The following is a 13,790-nucleotide window of genomic DNA, read 5'->3' as shown; positions in this document are numbered from 1 at the left end:
TACACCTCAACCTAAGCAAGTTAGTGAGACGCTCTTTCAACACATAAAAATAAAAAAGAAATTAAGATGTAGCTCTGTGCAAAAGCCCTGTGTTGATTCCCCAACATCACAGAAAGGAGGAGACGGATGGATGGACAGGCGGGAGGAATGGGACAAGGGGCAGGTGGAGTTGACTGAGGAGAGGAGAGGAAGGAGAGACTAGCAACACCAAGCAAGAGTGAACGCCAACGACTCTCAGACGCTGCTGGTGAAATGTAATTTGGTACAGTTTCTCAGAAACTGTTGGTGATATTTTCTTAAAGTTCAATATGCGCACATTTATACGCTTAGACCTAGCAATTTTCATTCCTAGGTATATCCATAAATGCGCCAGAAATGTTTACATAGTAGCATTATTTCTGAGTACTCAAAACTTAGAAATCAAAATGTTCATTAACAGAGTTAGTAAATTATGTGATATATTCACACAGTGGAATACTACATAGTAACAATATTGAAAAACTACACCTACATGCAACATGGATAAATCTCACAAACATAATTTTGCACAAATGAAGTCAGACAATAAATGGATACTTGTTATTCTATGCTGTTTTCAGTCAAGATCATGGTTATCTTTACATAAATAGACAGGTAGTGATTGGGGAGGAGCAAGAGACTGACGATTTTTGTGTTGAATTATCATTGCATGTATTCTCTTTATAATTCATTGAAATCTACAACTATTTGTGTTTCAATTCTTTAAAACATTAAAACACAAAATACTAGGATATAATTTTATAAAAACAAAGTCTGCCCTCATGGTTTTCCCCTTAAGTAGGAGACTTCTTTTTAATGGATAATACATGCCTGTAGTACACAATGATTCCCCCATTGTGGGGAGCTGGTACACACACACAGCACATCTTGATTCTCCTTTTATGGCCTTCCTACTTTCCTCCATCTCTTGGCCCCTGTATATACAGCTTGTCTGTCATACATGAGTATGCTCCTCATTGGAACTGAGTACACACACGTACACAACACATCACAATTCTCCCTTTTTAAAAATCTCATTTTCCTCCTTTCCATGCCCCCTTCCTTTGTCTTTTGGCTCCTTTTCCATTACTACTAGGAGAGTTTTAACTGATGAGCTGTAAGCAGCAGTGCTCTCCAAACTTTACTGCACCTATTACTCACCACAGGATCTAGTTAAAAGGCAGACATTTATTTATCCACTAGTCCAAGGTGAGGCCCATGATGCTCCGCATCACTCAAGTGATGCTAATATTGGTTCACGACCACAACTCTAAGTAGCAAGACCCTACGGCAGAGCTGCCTAAGCTCTATGTAACACAAATAGTAAGGTTTAACAAATTACTAATAAATATTAGTGGCTATCAAAATTGGCTTTCAAAAATAACTCTATAAGACCTCTTTTGTGAGAATATTTTTAAATGAGAACACTATACTTACTTTTAATAAAATAGTTTTTAAATGTTCAACAAATATAGAAATATATCAATCACTGTTAACTCTGCCATTTTTATTATAAAAAATATGCTAGAAAGAGGCAGGAAGGATTGCCTGATGATGAACACAAGATATTTGGCATTGTCTTAAATAAGCAGCCCTTACTGGGTTATCTACTTCAGGGCATAGAAAACTTTATATAGGGCCAGATGGTAAATATTTTTGGCTTTGCAGACCATAGATAGCATTTTTACCATAGCTATTCAACTCTACCAGAATTTCATAAAAGCAACTATAAATAACATGAAAAGAAATGTACACGACTGAAGCCTAAAAGACCCACATTCTGCTGGATCATCTACCAACAATATGTAGCGATTCTTAAAATTCCACATAGTGTCTTAAGAAAACATTGTACATCTCTCATTTGTTTTTCAAATTTTTAAAATTTCAAAAATTAATTTTAAATTTGGACTATAAACCCTATAAATATCATGTCTCAAGAATCTCTTTTTTGTGTTTTAAATAGCAATTGATTTTTATTATCAAATAATTTTTAAACAATCATCTTAGGGTAGAATTTCAAAATAAATGATATGTGGTTTGCTAGTTAATTATCAGTCAGACTGGATTAAAAGATTCCTGGATTTCTGGATTAGCTCATGGTAGCACTGTTCTCATCAAGGGATTGGCTCACTGATGTTCCCAGCTGGATGTGCTTTAGCAGGTGGGTTCAGTTAGCGGAGGTGGGCCACCGGGATGTGCCTATGAAGATTACGTCTGTCACCAGCACCCTTCCCTTGGATTCTGTTTCCCAGTCACTATGAAAAGAGTACTCTGCTTCACCATCCCCTTCTGATCCAGCACTTCTGCCCTGGGGCTAGATTATTATAGGCTGAAACTTCTGGAACCTGAATCCAAAAATTAACCTCACCTTTTTAAAGCTGCATGTGTCAGGTGTTTTATCCCAGTGAGGAGAAACCTGGGTAACACAGATGAGAAATGTTTCATTCTCAATAATAATAATTCTCTTGTTTCTGTTACTGGTAGTTCTGAATATTACATATTCTTTCTCATTGAGTCAAAACTATATATGCCTTTAAGTGGAAAAACAAAGGATATATATTAGGTACTAATATAATGTGAACTTTTAATATAAATGCAAGGATATAAAGCATTAATGCAAGTCAAAATTGTTCAGTCAATTTGCTATAATTATAATAAATCTATTAAGTTATTTTAAACCATGTCAACATTTGGTTTCTTTAAAAAACTGTAAATTCTTTACTGGTTGCAACTCAGTGACGGTAGTAGCATAATACAGATTTCATCCTTTTACTATACTTTTCTGAGTTGTCCTACATGCAAGAACATGTTTTAATGTCTGTTTTCTGTGCTGTTCCTCTATGTTCACTGTTAAAATACATTTTTAAACATACACTAAAAGTAAATGTATTTAGTTTATCATCGTGTCACATCATGCACAGATAGCATCAGCTAGCAGGAAGATAAAAACACCTGAAATATGAAAATCTTCATGGAATTACTATTTCCTCTCAAACTATGATATTGCTTGACTCATTTATTTAGTGCCCAGTGGTGGAATCAAGACTCAAATTTTTTACTGAGGAAAATTAGGCACTTTAAAATGTTTTTTAACTACCTCCCTCACTCTTGAGTATTGGCTGAACTTAAAGTGACTCATTTCCAAAAAGGAGAAAAACAAAGCTTTAATTTACAGTGAAAAAATACTGCAAACAATTCCTTGGCCAGGTGATCAGTTTCAATATTATCAGTGAAAAGTTGCTAACGCGTACTTTTGTAAAGTTATGAAAAGAGCACTTTACTACTATTATATTCTTCCTAAAAACCTATAATCCTAGCCAAACCCTGAGAAAAACATTGGATAAAATCAAACTGGGAGATATTGTACTAAACAACTCACTGGCACCCCCGAAGAATAATCAAGGTCATGAAAATTAATAAATCTGAGAAACTGTCATAAGCCAGAGAAGACTAAAGAAAAAAGATGACTAGTTCTAGTGAGTTACTGTTATGGTTTGTGTCTAGGTAGACCTCCAGGCCTCATGCAATCATGGAGGCAGGTGAATCTAGCATTTGTGGCTGATTCACTGTCCAGTGCTGGGATTGGTGGTGCTAGTGCCGCACCTGCCCAGGGCTGGAGCCAGGAAGCAGGCTGCTTTCCCATCTTTCACCCTGTTTGCTCTTTCCATTTTTGGCTGCCATGAATGGCTGCACCTCAGCCAGGCACCCTGCCTTGGACTGAAACTCAGTTTGGACGGAAACCTCTAAAAACTGTAAGAAGTAAACCTTTCCTATCTTCTTCATGCATCAGATATTTTGTCTCAACAACAAAAGAAAAGTAACTGAGTTAGGCTGAATGGTATCCTGGTACATAAAGAAAAATATTAATATAAATCTATTGAAATCTATGTTACCAATGTTTGTTTTTTAGGTATTTTTCAAATGCAGCTTCATAATAAGAGATGTCACATTCTGGGGAAACTGGGCCAAGGTTATAGGAGAACAATTTTTCCAACTTTCCTGAAAAGATAAAACTAACCTAAATTTTTTGAAGTTTATTTAAAAAGTAAGTTCCAACAAAAAAAGGATCTCTAAAATTTTTTGTAACTATGATCTCTTGTTATAGAATAAGTATGTTTAAATCTATAGCAAGAAAAATTTAAGTATGCTCTAGAATGCAGAAGTTTTCACTTGATATTGTCAGTTTGTGCATTTTGTTATTCTTGACAATAACAAAGAAGGTAACTGTGTGTGTGTGTGTGTGTGCATGCGTGTGTCTATGTCTTATTCCAACCTTGTATCAAAATAAAATTTCATGCAATAAAATTCATACACTCCACATAAATAAAATCCATTCATTTCAAATAGACAATGTATTTTATAATTATATACAAAATCTACAACTAAGACACAAAGTATCTTGTATGTTTTTCCCCTAGTTTTCTTACACTCTTTGATCCAAGTACCCAGTCCTAGATGCCAATCACTGATCTTACCTTTCATATAGTTTAGCCCATTGTGAATGAGAATCTCAATTTTCTTTCATACATATTTTGATTATTGCCTATATCTTCATTAGTTCAAGTTCTTTAACCAGATGTTTATTGGGTTGTGTGGCTTTGCAATTTTAAGAATTTTTTAATATATATTCTTATATAGTTGTGAGCCACATAATGATGTTTCAGTAGACAGACCACAAACACAATGGTAGTCCTATATTATAACAAAGTTAAAAATTCTGATTGCCTTCTGGTGTGTTAGCTGTTTATATAGCACAATGCATTACTCAATACTTTTGGATGAAGTTAGTATAAACAAAACTACTGTGCTGCTACCAGTCCTTTAAAAGCATAGAGACTTCCAAAAGGACAGAGTGCTGGACAACAGCAAATCAATTTCTCCAGATTTAGAGTCAGACACTGGAAGAGGCAGCGTGGAGAAAAGAAGAAAGGAAGTGGCTCCGAAGACACAGCAAGGATCTGAAGTGAGAACTGGCGCCCACAGGGAGACTGATAAGAGAGATTGAGTGTAGACAAGGAAGGCAGCAGACGGCACTTTCTCCCCGAATTCCAGCTTGCAGCGTGAGAGAGGTGACTCAGAGGTACCTGCAAAGGCACAATGTCAGAGGCCTCCACGGAAAAAGGCACCAGCTGAACAAAGCAATTGATACTGCAGGCTGCAGCGGCTGGTGAGTGATTCTGGTTCAGACCTCTCCGGGTAAGAGCAATGGGCTGATTACCATTTTGGCAAGGGGCCAACTGAACACAGGATTCACAGCAGCGGTGGTTGGTTCTATGTACCTTTGTCCTTCAGCCTTGATTCTAATCTCTTTTCTATTTGCTTCTAACTGTTCTTCCATTTCTCTATTTTTTCTTCTTACTCATTTTTAATTTTCTCCCTTGAGAGTAAAATCACTCTGTTGAGGGAATATTTACTTCATGCAACTTTCTGATGTGTTTTAAATTTTGCTATGTAGTTACAATTTTTGTTTAAACACTTAAAGGTGACAAATTAACAGCACCAGTTTGTTATTTTGTAGTCTATGCTTGATGCTATCTTTATTACTGATGTTACTACTTTAACCAACGTGCCATAGTTGTTCTTATCAGCTGTTCTTCCTTGTATGCTGACTGAGAATGCCTCAGGGACATAAACAATACGATAGACCATGATTAAAGAACCAGGGGTTTGGTCAAATAGACAACACTTTCCTATTCCCAGTAAATTGAAGAGAGAATCTTGCAACAGACTCAAAAACCAAAAGTCTGCTACAACTACAAGACATCTAAAGAGTAGCCATTTCCTAGGGAGTTCTCAATATTAGCAATAAAGCTACCTACCATGAGCAATTTATAAGCACCAATGCAGAAACTAAAATAAAAAAGGAACAATGAGAAGACATGGAACACCAGACCTTCAGCAAACCCAGGGAGGAGTGAGTGAGGAGGGACAGTTAGAGGGCAACCCACCTGAACGCCATGAAATGGAAACATTGATATAACAAAGCAGATGAGTGAGGCTCGAGGAAACATCAAGTTACAAATATTTTTAGATGACTAAAGAGCTGATGATCATAACAAAGGATATACTTAGTGAATCTAGAGTACATTTGGATTTTAAGAAATAGAAGAGCTTAGAAAAACGATGGAAATGATGAACACCCAACATAAGAAATGGAATCCACAAAATTAATTCAAACAGATATTCAGAAGATCAAAAATTCTATTGCAACTATATATAGCAGAGTCAAGCAATGTGAGGACAGAATTTCAGCCCTACGAGATAGGATTGCAATTAGCAACTTTTAGGAAAGATTTCTTAAAAATAACAAGGGACTATGAAATATCAATCCAAAAATTTTTAGATAATGTAAAGAAGAATAACGTAAGATTCTATCAGTTATAACCATCAATGTGAATGATTTCAATTCACTGATCAAAATAAACAAGATCCAACAATATGCTGCATACAAGAAATACAAGTAACTAAAAAGTTGCATAGACTGACTGTCAAAGGATGGAAAACATGCAACAGAACTTGGAAAAGATACGACAAGCTCTTTGGTTTGTAGGCAAATTGGATTTCAAGCGAAGACCAATCAAGAGGCATAGTGAAAGTCACAACACACTTGTTAGAAGAACAATCTAAGAGGAAGAGATAACAATCATAAGTATATATGTACTGAATAGCAGCACACACAACTATAAAAAAAGAAAATATTAACAGACATGAAAAATAATAAGTAATACAATTGTAATGAGGGACCTCCATACTCCACTGTTAAAATACAGATCAACTAGACAAAAAATAAAAAAAAAATCAGAATGCAACCAAGCTGTTGAACAAATGGACTTAATATATATCTACAGAGTGTTCCACTCCCCCAACATCAGAACACACATTCTTCTCTGCCGCATACAGTATGTTCTTCAAAATATTCCATGTTACCTCAGAGAACATGCTTAGGAAATGCAAAAGAATTGAAATTATCCTATATATGCAATGAAACGGAAAATAAATGGAAAAAAACACAAAAACTACATAAACACATGGAAATTAAATAATAGCCTCTTGAACAACTAATGAGTCACAGATGAAAAAAAAAAAAAGAGGAAATGAGACAGTTTTTACAGTTAAACAAAAATCCCAAAACAACAGAGCAGAATTTACCAGATGAAATGAAAGCAGTCCTATGCGGGAAATTTGTAGCTGTGAATTCCCACATGAGGAAAACAGAATAAGCTCAAAAAGACAAACTAATTTTAAACCTCAAGCTTCTAGAAGAAGAGCAAGACAAGCCCTAAAGTCATATGAGGGTGGAAATTATAAATATTGGATCAAAAATTAATGCAATTGAGATGAACAAAATAATACAGTCAATGAATTGAAAAGTTCATCCTTCAAAAGCTTAAAATTGACAAACCTTTAGCCAACCCTATCAAAAAAGCATAAAAAAGACTCAAATACATATAATTAGGAATGAAAAGTACAAAATCACAATATATCCTGCAGAACTCCACAAATTATCAATACCTACTTTGAGAGCCTATTTTCTAATAAGATTGAAAACACAGAAGAAATGGACAGATTCCTGGATACATAGGAATCACCAAAGCTGAATCAAGTAAATATACAAATTCTAAGTAACCCAGTGTCAGTAAATGAAATTGAAGATGTAATTAAAAATCTACCAACAAAGAAAAAGCCAGGCCCTGATGAATTAACTCCTGAATTCTACAAGAAATTTAAAGGAGACCTAATGCCATTACTCCTAAAAACTTTTCAATGAAACTAGAAGGGAAACAGTACTCCCACATTCATTCATGGAAGCAAACATTACCTTGATACTAAAGCCAGAGAAGGAGCTAACCAAGAAAAAAAACATAACAACAGGCCAGTCTCTCTGATGAACACAGGTGTAAAAACCCTAAAGAAGATACTGGCAAATAGTAAAGAGCAGATCTTCACAAAGGTTATACACTATGACCAGGGATGCAGGGATGGTTCAACATAGGCAAATCAATTAATGTAGTACACTGTATTAATAGAACCAAGGAAAAAACCACATGATTACTTCATTATATACAGAGCAAGCATTTGACTAAGTCCATTCACTATACAAATCATACAGAAAATTGGAATATATGGTTTTTATCTCAACCTCAAAAAAAGCCATCTCAACTTGGAAAAAAAGACAAACCAACTCACACTAAATGGTTAAAAACTTAAAAGTTCACTTAAAGTTTAAAGTTCACTTAAAATCTGGAAAAAGACAAAGATATCTACTATCACTACTATCATTCAATGTAGAGCTGGAAACATTAGCCAAAGCAATTCTACAAGAGAAAGAAACAAAGAAAACAATGATAGGAAAGAAAGAAGTTAAATTATCATTATTTGCAGATAACATAATACTCTAGAGAGAAAACCCCAAAAACTCCACCAAGAGACTAATAGCTAAATCTTAGAAACAGTCTAAACGCCCATTAACAGATGAATGGATAAAGAAAATGTGGGTTCTTTAATACAATGGTGTACCGTCTGCCGCAAAGGATAGACTTGAGACACTTCTAGGTAAATGGATGCACCTTGAGAGCATATTCCTAAATGACAAAAACAGGGCACACATGTTTAAGCATCACGTTGGTTCTGTGGTATAAGTAACTGAAAGTGTAAATAAGGACCAAAATGTACAATAGATATTGTGAAATAGGAAAAAATGTTCACATGGGAAGGGAAACAAGGGAGAGAGGATGGAAAAAGAAAGGAAGGGAAAAGAAGGATGTTTAGAAGGAAAAAATGAAAAGACAGCTTTTGTAAACAAAGTGGGGTAAAAGGGACTAAAGAGGAAAAGGGATTAGAGAAACAGAATCCAGATATATTATAAACAGGTACAGACTCTCTATAATGAATATGATCATTATGTATATCTAAAATGCACCAACAAAATAAAGTTTTTAAAAAGTACAGCACATTCAATTATGTATACTTGATAGTGGGGAGAAACTATTACCGGTTTATATATTTAATATACATACATATAGTTATCGAATGTATACTTATGTGTATTAAAATTTGCTGTAAAAAGTGTACTGTATTATGCCAGTAGCTGCCTCATGTATCTCATGGTTACTTCATCCATTAATTGCAATGAGAGTCCACATCAGGGATGGACCTAGAACACCTTGGTTGTGTCAGTACACTGTAGGATGTTCTATAATCACAAAATCTCCCAATGACGCGTTTCTCTGAAGAAGTCATAATAATGCAACACATGACTATACAAAAGTCCTTTGTCTCATTTAATATATTATAAACCATAGCCTTGCGATGGCAGCTTAAATGCAGTATTTTGGTTCTCTTCCTGGTCTTCAAGATTTTCTCTTTATGGTTAGTTCTCTGAAGTTTGAGGACAATTTCTCTAGATGTAGATTTATTTGTATTTATATTAATTGATATTTGTAGCACTTCTGTATCTCTTTATAAAAGCTGAGATTGTTATCATCTGTTTCTTCAAATTTACATTTTTCCTTCCCTATTGCCATTATTTTATCCTTCTGAATGTCCAATCACTTGTGCTATTTATCCTTTTGGCGTTGTTTCACAGGACACTAAGTCAGTTTTCAGTTTTTCCTCTCAAAGTACCTTTTATTTAGACTTTGTAACTTAAATGGTTTGTCTTCAGGTTCACTTAGAAATTTCTTCTGGTAACTCCAATCAGCTGGTAAAGTTCATCCAATAGATTATCCATTTCAATTACTTCACCTTTCTTTTGTAGTAATCCCATCTGTTTTCATACTTTCTATTTTACTCCCAAGATTTCCTATTGTTTGGTTCATTAAAATGAAATTTCATTTAAATCTTTGAACATGCACATAATAACTACTTTGTTTTTGCAAAATTTAATATTCGAGCCATGTAGAGGAATTTTTTGAATATCTCATTTCAACAGGATTTCTTTTTTCATATCTGATCCCTTTTCTGTATCCTTCTTTCCTGTTTTATTTTTATTAGTATGTGTTTATAGTATATATTGTTTGCAACTCATCATGGGGAGTTAGTACATTTATAACATACCTTAACTCTTTATATCCTATGGTCCTCCCACCGTTGCTCCTCCTTCCACCTTCTTTCCTCGTAAAAATCTGTCTTCCTGCTTTTTTTTTTACATGTTTTATTCTGCTCTTTATTTATACTTTGGATTTCCATATACAGAAAACCATGCAATATTTAAGCTTCTGTGTTTGATTTATTTCACTTAACATTATCTAAAAGTGCATTCATTTTCCTACAAATGACTGCAATTTTTCCTTCTTTAGAGAAAATGTCCTCTACAGAATGTGGTGCCTTTGTGTCTTTTGATCAGTTTTGGCCTAAGTCCACTGTGTCTGAAAATAAGGTAGCTACTCACTTATTTTTGTAGTGGCCTTTGTTGCTGTCTTTAGTTAGTATTGGGTTTTCAGTGATGTACTCCTGGATTGGCTAACTATAGAAGTTTGCCTCTGTCCCAAGATCCAACAACCCTCATTAATTTGGGCAGGAAGGAAATGCAGTGTAATTGGCCCATCATCCAGTTCTCACAAAATAATCTGAAGTATAGTTGGTGGCACAAAGGCAAACCAACTCTTAGCATACAGTAAAAACCAGCAACAATAACTATGCCACATCGGCAACAGAAACAAAATAAGGAAGAATAATACAGTCAATGAGAAATTGAATACTGACATACTATAAGAACCAATAAAATCTACCACTGTACTACCCTCAAACATAGGTGAAATCTGTAATATTAATACACACAAAGACAAACCAAATATTGACATATAGCAAATACCTACTAAATCCAACTTTACCACCACTAACAATAGAACTTAACAATAGCGAAAGTTCAATGAATATTTAAAAATTAATAAAGATTAATAGTAACAATAGTAAAAATGAGAAGATTAGGGAAAAGCAAAATGAAAGATTTGAAAAATTTTTGGAAGATGAGAATAGAAAAGTGAGATAAAGAACCCTATTAAAGGGTAAAAGAAAATCAATAGAATTAAACTAACAGAAAAGAACAACAGTTAAAAAGAACCGAGGACAAATAAAATAGAAAATGAGGAAAATTTCCCCCAAAAGAAACAATGAGGAAAAATAGAAATGAATCCAAACCAAATTCCTACATATTTTTGAACGAGTGATTTCTTTCCAGGTTCTGCAATATTAGAATCTAGCTATGGAGGGAAGTGATAGTGAGTCACTAAGCCTATGTGGTTTCCACACTCAAATTTTCACTTGTGAATGAATTCTAACCCTGCCTTTCCTGCTGGGTTTGGCTGTTCAGTGGCATCCAACCTAGCACTATATTCACTCTATACATTCCATCTGCATTCCTATTCCCCCTAGAACAAACTTTCTCTTCCTGCCTTTACAGCCTGTGGGTTTGCAGTGCCCTCATCCTCCTCCAGAGGACCTGTTGTCAGGGTCTACCACAGGCTGTGGCAACCACGCAAATTCATGTCTCCCTGATCACACTGGCAGATGCAAAGTTCAGACCCTTGAGCTGTGTTGGATACAGGCAACAGGGCAGGGGATCAAGCAGCCACTGGACTTAACACCAGCACATTCAGACCCAGCCCCCTTTAAAAGCCACACATAACCAACTAGGCTTCTTACCAGGGAGTGTGGAATTCCTTCCTGTGCTCTTCACCTGAGCTTAAACCGTCTGTGCCAAGACGGTGCCCTGTGACTCTTGTGCCCATCAACCTCCCAGGCATTATGATAGGGTGGCCCTGGAAGCCCTGCAGTTGTTCTCTATCTTGTTTTTAAACAACCCTTTCCCCAAATGGCTCCAGGTTAAACACTCAAATATTGATGGCACTGGATTTCTTCAACCCTAGACTGACATGTGAAGGGAGTCACTTTGAGAGAAAAGCCCCGAACTGTTTTTGCAGTTTACAATACCTGCGGGCTTTTCTTGGGCCTGGTCTTTTGTTTCTCTCTGGAGATGTGGACTCAGCCTGGGCTTACCTTGTTAGTGGGGACAGGTCCCTACGCTGAAACCAGGATTAATTTTCCACACTGCTTCATTCTTTTCTCTTTCATGCTGCATCTCTCCAGTTTTCCTGTAGTTTCTGCTCTTCCTGGCAGCTCCCACCTGCTTCCTGGAGATCTACTGGTTTTTTTCTTCACCAAGTTTTTATATCCCAGGCATTTTGTTTCCAGATCCCAGAAAAACTGTGTTTTGCTGCTGGTCTTTACTCTGACAGGCTGAGTCTTCCTCTCCACATCTAGTCATCTCTCACCGCATACCTTGCATTGTGAAAGATACATTGCAAAGCATCGATATTGTATTTTCCTCTTATCTCTATTCCAATAGGGATTTTTATTAGTACATTGTAGATGTACACAATGATCACATTATAGGGGATTTGTACCTGCATATGATATAACTTGAGTCCTTTCCTGTTTTCCCCATGCCCTTCAACCATCCTTTCCCTCCAAAATAAAAGCTTTGCTTCTAGTTTTTCCTTCTTGTCTCATGTTTCTTTTCCCTTCCTTCCTTTTCCCCTCCCCCTTCTCACTGGAACATTGTCTTCCTATTTCAGCATATTATACATCTTGGTCCTTATTTACATTTTCGGTTTCTCACACCCGAGAAACAATGTGGTATTTATATGTGTGTCCAATTTATTTCACTTAAGAATATGGTCTCAAGGCGCATTTGTTTAGGTAATGTCTCAAGCTTGTCTTTCTTATGGCACAGCACTCCACTGTATAAAAACCCCACATCTTCTTTATCCATTTCTCTGTTGATGGGAATTTGGTATGTTTCCAAGACTTAGTTGTTACAAACTGCCGCTATAAGCATGGGTATGCATATGTCCCTGTGCTATACTTGTAATTCTTTCAAGAAGATAAAAGAAGAGGAATAACAAGTGCCAGTAAGCATTTAGATTACTGGCTGATTACTTTCAAATTTATATAGGTTTAGACTGGGGATTTAGCTCAGCAACATAAGCACCATAAGCATATATATATATATATATATATATATATATATATATATATATATATGTTTGATTTATACTTCACTAGTGTAGATCTGTAGAAAGCACACGTTCTCTCAATACCTTTTAATTTGGAAGGATTCATCCTCTAAACTCCATTTCCCTTAAGCTTATTGTTGAGGCTTGATATTAACCTCTATTCTGGGTTGTGGATATTTATTTACAGTATGAGGTAAAACAAGGTAAAATGTTTCTGTAACTTAAGCTGCAAATGTGTGTTACAATACTTAAATTTTTTTCCACTCTGTCCATTTCCACAAATATTCATAAGAGTGCTATGAATACCAATTTTGAGGTTAAAAGTAAATTTCAACAAATAAACAAATTTAATAATGGAATCTGTGAATAAATATCCACAATATTTTTCTACGTAAGAAAACATTTTAATGCTTAAAGTAGTTATGGTTTCTTTTGTTTCTTGAGATAAGGTCTATGCAACTCAGGCTGAACTTGAACTCATTATGTAGTCCAGATTGGCCTTAAACACATGTAAATTCTCCTGTCTCAGCCTCTAGAATGCTGGAATTACAGGCATGTGATACTATACCTGGCACAAAGTGGTTGCTTTAATATAACCATTTTGTGGAAAATTCCCTTAAATGTGATAATGTGATTTTCTCCTAAAGAAAGTATAAAGAATAATTTTTCTTACCTCTTCAGGGTCATCATTATAATAATAAAGTAAAAGGCCAGGCATCTCCAATCTTGACCTATGTCATTATGTACAGAGAAAAC

The sequence above is a fragment of the Cavia porcellus genome, unplaced genomic scaffold, assembly GCF_034190915.1.
Source record: "Cavia porcellus strain 051 isolate PalLab524CR breed Dunkin Hartley unplaced genomic scaffold, mCavPor4.1 scaffold_28, whole genome shotgun sequence".
Lineage (NCBI taxonomy): Eukaryota > Metazoa > Chordata > Mammalia > Rodentia > Caviidae > Cavia > Cavia porcellus.
This window is presented reverse-complemented; position numbering follows the sequence as displayed.